Genomic DNA, 13,385 nt, shown 5'->3' on the forward strand with positions numbered 1-13,385 from the left:
TGTCTCAATGGTCCTGCAGCTTCAATAGCCCAACTCAGAACTGACACATCACCTGCATGGACCACTGATCTCGCCAGCTCAAAACGTATTCTGCCAACACCGTTTCTCTCATATTATTTATTCCCTGATAGCGAACTCTATATTGCTTCAAGTCTATGTGAGGCTTTGTCCTGTGGTTTCCAAGTTGACATCAGTGTCCTTGATTTTTAAACAAATCACTGTGATTACCATGCCATATTCTTGCTTTTTTTTAATCACACAATCATACCGATTGGTGAATGATGTGGGTTCAATTTATTTGAACATCTTAAACAGGTTTACATACCAGGCTGATAAAGTGCAGTTGCAGCAACTTATAGGAACACAGGAGCAGGAATAACCATTCTGCCTCTCGAACCTATTCCATCATGGTAGATTATCTACTTCAATGCCATCATCCTTGATGTCATTAATAATAGAAATCTATCTCGTTCTTAGGCTTATTTTAGGACTGAATTTCCCATCACAAGCAGCTCTGAGGTGAAGAACTCCAAAATTTTCCACCTTCTGAGTGAAGAAATCAGTCATTTCAGTCCTAAATAGTTTGTCTTTCATTCTGAGACTGTATCTCTTGGCTCTAGATCTCACACCAGGTGAAAAATCCTTTCTACGTCTACTCTAGTCCCTGCTCCTACCCTGGACTCGTCATGGCAGCTAGTCCTATGTTGTTATCTTAGCTCTAGGTTCATGAACATACTCAGGTTGGAATGCAGTAACACATCATCTGCCTCCTTCTCTTACAGTTTTTCCCTTCACCCTGCTGTTTCTCCTCTAGCATCTGCTTCTCCGCCATGACCATCAGATGCCTGTGGTAGTGGTAATGACTCATATAAGTGTGGTTTCATCCAGGTCACAGCAGATTTGGATGAACCTCTGAGGTTTTTTTAAGGCTTCTTCACAAGTGTTGATTAAGAATGCTCTGGACTTGAAGCTCAAAGGGCTGCGGAAGTTCTTTAGAACAGGCATTTATTGAAACTGTAATGTTCACATTTTTAAGTGCATGAAATCAGCCAAAACAATTGCTTGGCATCATGATCTGTTGACATTGATTTTCTGATGAGTCTGTGCTTGCATTGTTCCTAATAATGGAATACTTTAGGAACAATAGAGAAATTGAAGTACATTGCATGTACTTACTCACTCAGGGACTTTTCAGAGCAGCAAGGGTATAGAACCCAATTTCACAGCAATTCATCTTCCTGCTTGGGTTTGATTAACAACATGTAACTAAATGCATAGGTGCACAGTAAAATGGTAGATATATTTGTAGGAAGAGATTTATAATTTCAAGTTGCAGGATACAGGAGCACTTTGCCATGATGAATATTTCCATGAACAGAGCTGATGACAGAACTCCAGTGACAGAGTAACAAATAGATAATGGTCGGACTCACTTCAGGCCATATTTATTATATTATATATTTTCCTGTGACAGTCTATAAGTAACACTTGTGGTAGGTTGTCAACTGGGAAAATAAAAATGCTGAACATATTTGGTGTTATTTATTGCCTACGAAAAGCAGGTAAAGCTGTTTTATTTCTCCACTAAAATTTGGGGGAATGCAGAGATGTTTCAGACTCTGAAGGGATCATGATTTGCAGGGAATGGGTGAGAAACTGAAATTGAAGCTGGAGACCTGCTGGGATCACGTTGAATAATGTAGGCAGCTTGGCTGTGCAGATGGTCTTCTCCTGCTTCTACTTTGATTCCTTCTCAGTGCACTTTTCGCAGAGGCACGCTCTCAGCACTGATCCCTTACCACCCAGCAACAGGTAGCCAATTAAAATACTTAGTAGGGAAATTAACAACAATTTTACAAATGGATTGCAATCTTTCGAATGACATCTGGGCCTCCCCCATGTTACTTAGCTTTACCCAAAGGAACTCATACAGCAGAGTCAGATCGGGGCCTCGGTAACATGGGTGAGAAGTCAGGGATACGCCTAGTGGCACTTATCTCCACCAGCAGCAATCAGTTTCATTTTCATCAGACCTCTGGGTGTCAGGACAGGTTTCTGGCTAGGGAATGAGCAGAGACGTATTGACTGGAATTATTACTTGTTATCATCCTCATTAACTGCATATCTTGCTTCAATAACATGCAGCATCCTGCCCTACAATGAGGTGAAGAAAAAACAGATGCAGCGAATTCCCAACATGAAAGTCAGAATGGATACCTGGGGACCCTGAGGTCAAAATTAACTCCTCCAGACAGCCATCTTGAACATGTCACGCCAATGCCTCACAGCATGGTCCAGCGCATTAGCTACATTCTCTTCACATCCATGGACACTGACATCTGACACTTCCCAACCTCTTTGTGCTATCATGGCATACCTCAGATCCCCTTGCACAATGGTACTACTGTACTCCATTGCTCGAACAAGTTGGCAACGATCATTGGAATGCTGCTGACATCATATTTTGTGGATAGTGAAATAACCTGATAGAGGCTGATATCCAGTCATCAAGTCATCCTGTTCATGTTAAGAGTCCTTGACAATGTTCCAGCCTCCTGACAGCCAATTTTCAGAGTGAACAAAACCTCTGACATTCCTTATCTGTCTCTGCCAGTTACCTTAACCTAATCAAAAATCCCAATATAGATTGCCCCGGTTCCCGAATTGCTGAGTAAAACTGATAGCATCTCAGAATTAGAGGAGGCTTGGGGGCATAATATTTCTCATCTAAATCCATCAATTCTTGAAAGATTTTAGTATCTGGTGCTTCAGGGAAAATTCAGCTCCTAATAACTGAAAAAGCTAAGGGCCCACAAGCAGGAGGAGTACTTGTTGCTTTTCACCTGACCCAGTGTCATTTGCCCAGTCTTCAACAGCAGGATCAGGCAAAATGAGATTCCCAACGAACAGCATGATGCCAGAAATGCTTACCTTGACTCAAAGACAATGTTGTGAGTCAATTTCTTCAGGATCACGTTTTCCTTTCATCACCACTGAAATAACTCAACTGAGGGGGACATCTGGCCATGAAGCCACCCTTTATTTGTACATGGTGAGTCCTTGACACAGATCCAACTCCCTAGAGCTAGCTCCCAGAGTGAGCTGGATGGCTGACACTTCTGTTCTTATCTGTCAGTCAGGGCTCCCTGATTGAATCAGATTAACAGCCCCAATCAGAGAATTCCTATTCTATGAGGTCCACCTGGCTGCCCTCATTACAATCACTATCGATAGTGACAGCTATCCTGTTCTCAATTGAGCCAGGCAGTATCACACGGCTGCTCATTTGCTTTTTTAACATGTAATCACTTTGTGTCTACCTACATGCTCACAGTATGCATGCCTTGCTTTTGCTGGCATTGGCCTGCCATTTTTTTTAGTGTGTTAGCCCCTCGGACAAAGCCTAAAGGGTCTCAATTCTTCTGTCTTGGTTTGCCTCCTAATGCACACACACAAAAGCATGCAGTTTGTCTTTCTGGTTGGCAATCCCAGATCAAGGGGCCAGAATTCTCACCTACAGCAATGTGTCAGTTCATTTCACCCCTGCACCTAGTGCCAGCAGTTTACATGCTAATCACACGACATGAGGAGCAAGCACCAGTCCATTCTAGTGTCCAGTCTAGGGATGCACCATCAGGGACCTCAGTATGTACCAAATACATTGACCAGACGCCTGGGGACTTCTCAACTGGTGCAGTTCAGTAGAGTCACTCAAAGTGCTTGGTCATATCAGTTTAGAGGATCCAATTACTGAAAGTCAAGAAAGGAAGGCTTATCAGTTGTCTAGTGCTGTGAGAGAGAAACCGGAGAACTTAGTTTTGGCTTTTGGAGGCTTAAGGCTGGGATGGAGAGGGAATGTAAATTGTGAAAGGGAAAAATTCAAGCTTATAAGGAATGTAGTCGATAAAGCAAGTGTGGGAAATGGATCATGCAGAAATGGGAATTTACCAATGATGTTCAGCAATCTGGTGGGTGGGTGAGTGGGCAGGCCTGGGGAGTTGCAGAATCACATAGAAGGATTGGGTGGGAATTTGTGGAGGTGAGATGCTTATAGGATAGATGGGGAGGGTTACCAGGAAGTTGATGTTTGGGGACTCGAACATCCCATAGACCTTTACTGATGCATTAGTTTCCAAGTGCTCAGTCAAGGATTCTAGAATCAGGAAGAGGGGTAGGGCCTGCTGAAAGCCATTGCTTCCCCCTGCCTTTGCAGAAACCTGCCCCATCTCTTCATCAGTGCACCCTCTCTCTGCATTGTATCTCTTTATCCCACTTACCTCCCTCCAGGAATCTAATGTCGGTTAGTTTCCTGGCAACTGAGGGAAACAGCAGTCACTTTGATTAGATTGAATCAGCAGTCCAATTATTAAAATGGAGACATCATTAATGTATTGAGCCAAAAATATAAACTACACTATCATAATGATGAGCTATATTATGAGTATAATTTTGATTTCTCTTGCCCTGTGTCATACATTTTAGTGTGAATAGAATAATCAAGTTTCCATTAGATTAACATCTGGTTTCAATTTGGGTTTCAGCTCCTTTTCAGACCTTTGTTGGCACAAGGCCATCATTGGCTTGGAGCCAATATGTGTCCCAAAATATTTCTTTGATTCACTTCTCGATTCCAACAACATGATTGATCCCTCCGGACACACATGCGTCATTAGATTCATCAACTCAATTGGTGCACAGCTCCTTGTGCAGGATATATACTTCTATTCTGCAGAAATAGGCAAATGGATTATCTACACAACAGCAAGTATACACAATCAGAAACTGGGCAAATACAATTACTAATGACATTACATATTCCAACTTCATTGCCCATGTTTTGTAAATATTTTTTTAAAAATTGCTGATGTCAGGGTACAAAAAACAAAACAATACATGAACTGCTCTTATAATTTCTTGTTAGTGTTAAAAACTGCAGATCAGTGCGTGCCCAGCTAAATTTTCCCCACCTTTCCACATTGATGGAAGGATTAAGATCTTGGTCAATATACTTCATGGAATAATTTAAGTCCTAAGTACAAATTGCAGTTACTAAAAGTTACATGATTTACCATAATATAATTTTGCTTCATTTTTGCATTTCAATTGTCTCCACTCCTCTCCTGAAGACTTTTATTTTCTTTCTAGAATATGATTTCGGGCATCTTGACATCTCTGAACAAGAAGTAAAGGAGGACCCTTATGAAGGGGTGAGAGGAAAACCAAAACACATTTAAAATAGTAGCCTTAATGTTTTCTTTCTCAAAGTTATGTAAAGGGAGAAATGTTACAGAGAATCATTAGGAACTGATAAACCAGGAGGAAAGGGGGAACAAGTAATGATCTAGGGTTAGGGGAAAAGATGGTGCAGAAATAGCATAAATCACTTTGCACGCATCATTAACAGAGTTGAAGATGAATCTCTTGACATTGATTTGCAGTAATACTAGAAACACATTTGGCATGGTAAGATTAGGGTGATGGTGTGATTTTGTCTGTAGCGGTCCTCGGTTGAAGAGTTTTGAGTAACAGAATGTTTTGAAAGAGAGAATCAGAGAAATATAAGAGCAGGCATAAGCTATTCAATCCATTGAATTGTTCCACCATTCTAGATCAAATCTGATCATCTACATCAAAGCTTTTTGTCCTCACAATCCCCATAAACCATGATGTCATTAATAGTTAGAAATCTATTGATCCTCATATTGAATGTACTCTCTTACTGATCTTCCATCATGCTCTGGGGCAGGAATTACAAGCACTTATGACACTCTAAATGAAAGGCATGGTTACTACTTCAGCCCTTACTCTGAGAACATGAACGCTTGAACAAGACCCACCAGGATGGGTGTTCTCTTTGTCAGAACTGAAAGCAGCTCGGACAATGTGGTATTTATAATGAAAATGAGGTTTGGATGGGGAGGGGGAGAGGAGAATGAGTAAGTGATGCAAGTAGTTTAAATCTATACCTAAGATTTTCCACGTGTACTGCGTTGCATGTTGTTAGATGACTAAGAGGTTCGTTTTCATTTTGGGTTTAGCCAGGATGATTTTTCCACAGAAACAGACATTTGAAGACTGAATTCATAACTGTAAAACAACTGGGATCTTGTGTAGTGGTGAGTGATAATGGGAACTGCAGATGCTGGAGAATCCGAGATAATGAAATGTGAGGCTGGATGAACACAGCAGGCCAAGCAGCATCTCAGGAGCACAAAAGCTGACATTTCGGGCTTAGACCCTTCATCAGAGAGGGGGATGGGGTAAGGGTTCTGGAATAAATAGGGAGAGAGGGAGAGGCAGACCGAAGATGGAGAGAAAAGAAGATAGGTGGAGAGGAGTTATAGGTGGGGAGGTAGGGAGGGGATAGGTCAGCCCAGGGAAGACGGACAGGTCAAGGAGGTGGGATGAGGTTAGTAGGTAGGAGGATCTTGTGTAGGGATGTCAGGAAGTGAAATATTTCTGATTTGGAGCATTATTCAAGAATGCAGGCGACCCGTACGCCTGCTGGATTTCCCATCTAACTTTTCTTCTAGTTCACCTTCATTAGTTTTTTTTTCTCTCTGCTCATATTTGACAAAGTCTTTGTCAAAACTGTCTTCCATAGCTTCATGTCATTCCTCAGTGAATGCCTCTGTCTCAGATTTACCTCACGTAGATTTCAACTGAAGTTTCATCCTTTGTGCTTTGAATCCGCCCAGGATTGCAGGTATCTCCATGATGAACAATGCTCCTCAGACAGCTGCTCACCACATATTTTGAGATCCACGCTCAATCCTACGTGCTCAGCACCACCTTACATTGGTTCTAATCTCTCCTATCATACAGTTTCACTTCTTTCTATAGCTCATTTGATGTTCCAACAAGAAACGTTCTCACTTCCTTTCAGGCATTAAAGAACGTAATTTGCAACAAAACCAGACATATCCACAATCCTCTGGAGCCTCCCTTCCCATCCCTCTGACTGCACATTTGCTTCTAACCCCATCTCTTGTTGGATAATTATTAAGCCTGTTCACATTCCACTCTTTGTATTGAACATTCTGTAATCAGTAAAGGTCTTAGTTTTATCCCTCTGTGTTCCCACCTCATTAAATTTCTGGCATGGCATGATGTTAAACTCTTCTTCAATCACAAAATACAAACTGAAAGAACTGTGGATGCTGTAAATTAGAAACAAAAATAGAAATCTGTGGAAAAGCTCAGCAGGTCTGGCAGCATCTATGAAGAGAAATCAGAGTTAGCGTTTCAGGTCGAGTGACCCTTCCTCAGAAGATTGAGTTCTGAGGAAGGGTCATTTAAGCCAAAGCATTAACTCTGATCTCACTCTACAGATGCTGCCAGACCTGCTGAGATTTTCCAGCAATCTCTTCTTCTATCGCCTTTGTTTCCATGCCCATTTTATTGACCAGGGCTTCTCTCCCCATCCCGCTGATACCTTCACCCATCTCCAACATTGTCCCTCCATCTGGACCCCTCCCTGGCCTTTTATCTGTACTTGACCTGTTCATCAAGATCTGCCAATGTGACATTGAATACCTTAATTACTCTGCTCCACCCCATTACCCATTCAAATCTTTCTCCCTCTGAACTGACAGATCTTTTTGCTCTCACATCCAATCCTGAATTTATTATCAATCCTATCAACACAGGTAGTGCTGTTGTTGTCTTGGAGGATAGATCTCTACATTGCAGAGGCTGAGAACCAGCTTGTGGACAAGTCCACCTATCTCCCCCGGATCATGACCTCACCATGGAACACCAGGGTGTTGCATCCACAACAGTCACTATTCTCATTTCATCTTCTGATCTCCCCTCCAAATGCCTCCCTACCCATAGTGCTCCGACCTCTCACAGCTCGCTTCTACCTCCTTGCCAATATCCACAAACAGGACTGACCAGCCAAACCCATTGTTTCTGCTTGCTCCTGTCTAACAGATCTCACTTTTTCATACTTTGATTCGATTTCTTTTCTCCCCTGTCGAGCCCCTTCTCTCTTACATCGCAATTCCTCTGACACTTTGTGTCAGTTTCAGAATTTTCAGTTTGTAGGCTCCAGTCGTCTCCTGTTTACATGGATATGCAATCCCTTTACACATCCATCCCCCATCAGGATTACCTCGGGGTTCTTCTCTTCTTCCTGGAAAGAAGGCCTGAATTGACCCTATCCGCCACCCTTCTCCACCTGGTTGAGCTCATCCTCACTTTGAATAACTTCACCTTTAACTCCTCCCACATTCCTCAGGTCAAAGATGTGACCATGGGTACCTTCACTGGCACCAGTTATGCTTGCCTCTTTGTGGGGTACGTGGAACATTCCTTTTGCCAGTCCTAATCTGGGCCTCGTCCACACTCTTTCTCCGGTACATCATAAGAACATAAGAACTAGGAGCAGGAGTAGGCCATCTGGCCCCTCGAACCTACCCCACCATTTAATAAGATCATGGCTGATCTTGTTGAGACTCAGCTCCACTTACCCGCCCACTCACCGTAATGACATCAATGACAGCATCAGCTTCCCTCTCTCATCCAAATTGGAAAAGTTTATCAATTTTGCTGCCAATTTCTCACTCACTCTCAGCTTCACCTGGGACATCTCTGTCTCCTTCTTTCCCTTCCTTGACATCCCTGTTTCCATTTTTGGGAATACGCTGGCCACCTATATCCAATACAAATTCCTCATCGTCCACAGTTACCTCAACTATACATCCTCATACCCTGCTTCCTACGAAGTCTCTATTCCATTCTTCTGTTTCTCTGTCTCTGTAGCATTGTTCTGACAAGACCACCTCCACAGGGCGCCTCCAAAATACCTATATGCTTTCTCAACCAAAGATTCACTGTGACAGTGGTTAATGAGGCCATTAGCCATGTTCGACCCATCTCCTTCACTTTTACCCTCAACCCTTCTCTTCCCTCCCTCAACAGCGACAGGATGCCTCTGGTCCTCACCTACCATAACACCAGCATCCACATCCGAGGATTATTAGCTACCATTTCCACCACCTCCATTGGAGTGCCACAGCTAGACACAAATTCCCTCCCCTTCCTTTGTCATGCTTCTGCAGGGCCCGTTCCCTCTGGGACACCCTGGTCTAATTCTCCTTCACTCCCAACATGTCCTCAAAGCCCGAAGTCAACTTCTCATTCAATCACAGAAGATATAACATCTGCCCATTTACTTCCTCCCTCCTCACAATCCGGGGTCATAAACATACCTTTCGGGTGAAGCAGTGATTTACATGCATTTCACTCAATCCAGTCTACTTTAATCATTGCTCACAATGTGTTCTCTACATTGGAAGATGAAGCACAGACTGTGTGGCCGCTTTGCTTCTGTCCATAAAAATGGCCCCAAACTTCTAGTCTGCCACCTCAACACACCACCTCGTTCCCACAACAACATTTCTGTCACAGGCCTGCTGCAGTGTTCCAGTGAGCCTCAGTGCAAACTTGAAGAACAGACAATTTATGCTTGGGGAACCTGCAGCCTCTGGGATCCCACATCGAGCCCATTGACATTACAGCCTGATTCCGTCCTTCCATGATTTTTATCCCATTGTCATACCCTGTTCTGTCATGACATGTGTTGCATTCAGTCCAGCCAACCCACTGTCTCCTACCCTCATTTCTCATTATCACTTATTCAGCTTCTCTTCTATCTTGGCCTACTATCAATAGTCCCCTTGTCTGCTTATCCCATATATATCTCTCTCTTTCTGGGCTCTGTTTCCACCTACACACTTACCTCTTCCCCCACCCCATCCCCTCTGCCCTGATCTCATATTCAGCATAAATACTATGCTTTCCTAGCTGCTACCCGTTCTGATGAAGAGTCAGCTGACTCAAAATGTTAATTTTGCTTTTGCCCCATACATGTTGCCAGATCTGCTGAGTTTCACCAACAATTTCTGTTTTTGTTATAGATTTAAATTAATTATCTATGTTTCCCAAACCTCTCTTTTGTCCTGGGAAACCACATGAATAAGTTAACCCTTCTTTGAGATAGCTTCGGACATCTCTGGGCCCAGAAGGTTAGAGACATAATCCATTGTTTTCCTTTCACAGTCTTCATTCTTAGTTCCTGAAACAAACACGTATCACACGTTGATTGGCCATTATTTTAAGTTTGTTCAGCAGCTTCTCAAGCTAGCGAGTTTTATTTCCGCTATAATCAAGAATCATACTGTCAAAAATAATAATTATTCCCTGAAATAAAATAATAAACTTTGAATTCTTATAATTTGATTTTTGAAATCATAACACAATGTCTAAAATTAAGCATGGAAAAAAGCTAGTGTTTCATTCCAGTATAGCCCAAGGTAAAATGGGACATAAAATGCTGTAAGATGAGTAAGGAAACATGCTATAATTACAAGAAATCTATAGCAATCTGTCATGCATGGCAAACCAGTTTAGAACTTGTGTTAATTTAGCAAAACAAGTCCAGATGGGAGTTTTCATTTACTTGTACAAAACAATGTGTTATCGGTTGTTCAATATTATGATTTCTTGCTTGAATTGCAGTCAGATTATTAAAACAGTTAGTCATACCTGACTCAGCTAGAAATGAACGATTATTTTTCAACTTTATTTCTTACTAGCACTACCATGGCTGGTATTTATTCCTCTGCTCTAATTTTCCTTGAGGAGGTCTCAATGAAACTTTTTGCACGATCGACTTCAGCCCATACAGTGAAGGTGCTCTCACGATACCTTTTGGTCAGGAATTCCATAAATTGACTCATTAACAGCATAGGAATATGCCCAGATCCAGTTGGTATATGACTTAGATCAGAACCTGAAGGTGCAATTGTTTGCATAGATCTGGTTCCTTGTGTATCTCACTGCTGGATATTATATGACTACAGATGTGGTCTCATCAATACCACGTGTAACTGAATCATAAACTTCTTGCTTTGTATACAACCACCTTCACAATAAATAGTCACATTCTATAAGTTTTCTTAAGTGCTTGTGTATTAGCCCTTCTCAACTCACAGGAGCATTTATATTTGGTTACTTTTGTTTTATTCTTATTGCTAAAAATGGACAATTTCATAGTGTCCCATATGATGTTCCATTTTCCAGATCCTTGCACACCCACATAATCTAGCCAGGTCCCTTTGTAGCCTCCTTATGTCCTCTTCAAAACCTACTTTGCTACCACCTGATCAGCAAACACAGAACCCTCATCGTTGGTTCCTTCTTTCAAGTTAAATTGTAAAGACAAATGTGGCTCCAGCTTTGCTCTCTGTGGCAGACCACATATCATATATTGCCAACTGGAAAATAACCCATTTATGATTATTCTATATCCTTTCCTAGGTAGCTAATTTGCTATCAATTCTGAAATGTTACCCTTACATATGATCTTTTATTTTCTACAATAACCTCGGATGCTACACCTTATTAAATACCTTCTGGAAGTCTAAGTAAAGTACATCAGTTTCCTTTATCCACAGCACATTACTTCCTCAAAGCACACCGATAATTGGTCACACATGATTTACCTTTCACAGACTACTGTGACTCTGCTTGATTACCTTGAATTCTGCTCAATACCCTGTTACAATGTCTTTAACAATTGCTTTGAAAGTCTTCACTATAATAGATGATGTGCTAACTGATCTGTAATTTCCCTCCCTTTTTGAACAAAGGAGCTAAATTTGTTATTTTCCAATCTAGGGCTCCTTTCCCCAGATCTTGGGAATTTTAGGAGGTTAACATCAATGTGTCAACTCACTAACCAATTATTCTGATACGCTAAGATGACATCGATCAGGAACCAGAAACTTGTCAGCCCCACAGCTCTAACAATTTGCTTCAGAGTACCACAACCCTGCTGATTTTAATTTTCTTGAGTCCCTTCCTCCTTTCCATTTTCTGATTTGTACCTATTTCTGGGATGTTACCTGTGTCCTCTATAGTGAAGACCAATGCAAACTTCCCATTAATTTCATCTGCCATTTCCTCATTTTTTTTACTATTCACCCCCTCAACTCACTTTCTATAGGACCACTGCTCACTTAGTTAACTCTATTCTTTAATAAATATTTATGGAATTGCTTACTAACTACTTTCATACTTCAAGTTATATTTCAATCATATTTTAGTGTTTTCCCCTTTTTTGGTCTTCAAATCTTTATATCTCTGGCCAAACTTCTGATTGTATCTTTCTGCCTTTTCTTTAAGTTTTAACTAACAACAGATGGTGGGTCTTCCTCATGGATTTTTCCTTCTCATTGGAACATACCTATCTTGTGCACTCTTAAAATATCTCCTTTATTGTATTCCATGGCTTCTCTATTGATCTATCTTTTAACCTAATTTACCAATTCACTTTAGCTAACTCTACTTTCATGTCATGACAATTGTTCTTATTTAAGACTAAAACAACCAGCCTTGGATCCACTCTTCTCTCCCTCCGAATATGAAATTCAATCATGTTATAGTTGCTGCTCCAAGGGTGCTTCCTCTATGAAGTCATCAGTTAATTGTACTTCATTGAACATTACCAGGTCTAGTTTGAACAGTCTCTGGTTGGCTCCAGAAGATTATTTTTAGAAACTATCTGAGAATGTTCTGTAACTCCTCCTCTTGTCTACCTTCAGTCTATATATGGATTTGAATTGCAGACATTCAATCAGCATAGATTTCTGACAAGGTCCCATCATTTATTAATGCAATCACCCATGCAACTTTTCCAAACTTCCTGTGCTTCTTAAATGCAATGTATCCTTTAATGTTCGGGTTTAAATCTGTGTAATCCTGAAACCATAGCTCAGTAATCAGCTATCAGGCATGGCTATTTATTTCTACTTTTACTTTTACTTCATTTTTTCTTGTGAATGCTGCATGCATGGAGATAGCCTTAATTTTGTGCTTTTAGCCCCAAGCCTTTTGTTTTGTTCACTTTCTTCTGGTGTCAGAGCGAGTCTCTCAACAGATTCAAACAGCATAAATATTCTAAAGTAGGTTTTCTTTATGTAGCCCCTAAAGAATGCTCACTTCTCAGGTGCACTGAAAAACTGGAGTCGATTTCCTCTGCTTCAGGATTTTTGGAGCTTCCCAAATTTATTTTTATCCATTCACGGGATGAGGGCATCACTGGCTAGGCAGCATTTATTGCCTGTCCCTAATTGCCCCGAAGGCAGTTCAGAGTCAACCACATTGCTGCAGGCCTGGAGTCAGGTGTAGGCCAGACCAGGTAAGGATGGCAATTTCCTCCCCTACAGGACATTAGTGAGCCAGATGGGTTTTTCCTGACAATTGACAATGGATTCATGGTTCATCATTGGATTCTTAATTCCTATTATTTTACTGAATTCAAATTCCATCATCTGCCATGGTGGGACTCAAACCGGGATCCCCAGAACATTGTCTGG

The sequence above is a fragment of the Stegostoma tigrinum genome, chromosome 19 (genome assembly GCF_030684315.1).
Source record: "Stegostoma tigrinum isolate sSteTig4 chromosome 19, sSteTig4.hap1, whole genome shotgun sequence".
In the NCBI taxonomy this organism is placed as follows: domain Eukaryota; kingdom Metazoa; phylum Chordata; class Chondrichthyes; order Orectolobiformes; family Stegostomatidae; genus Stegostoma; species Stegostoma tigrinum.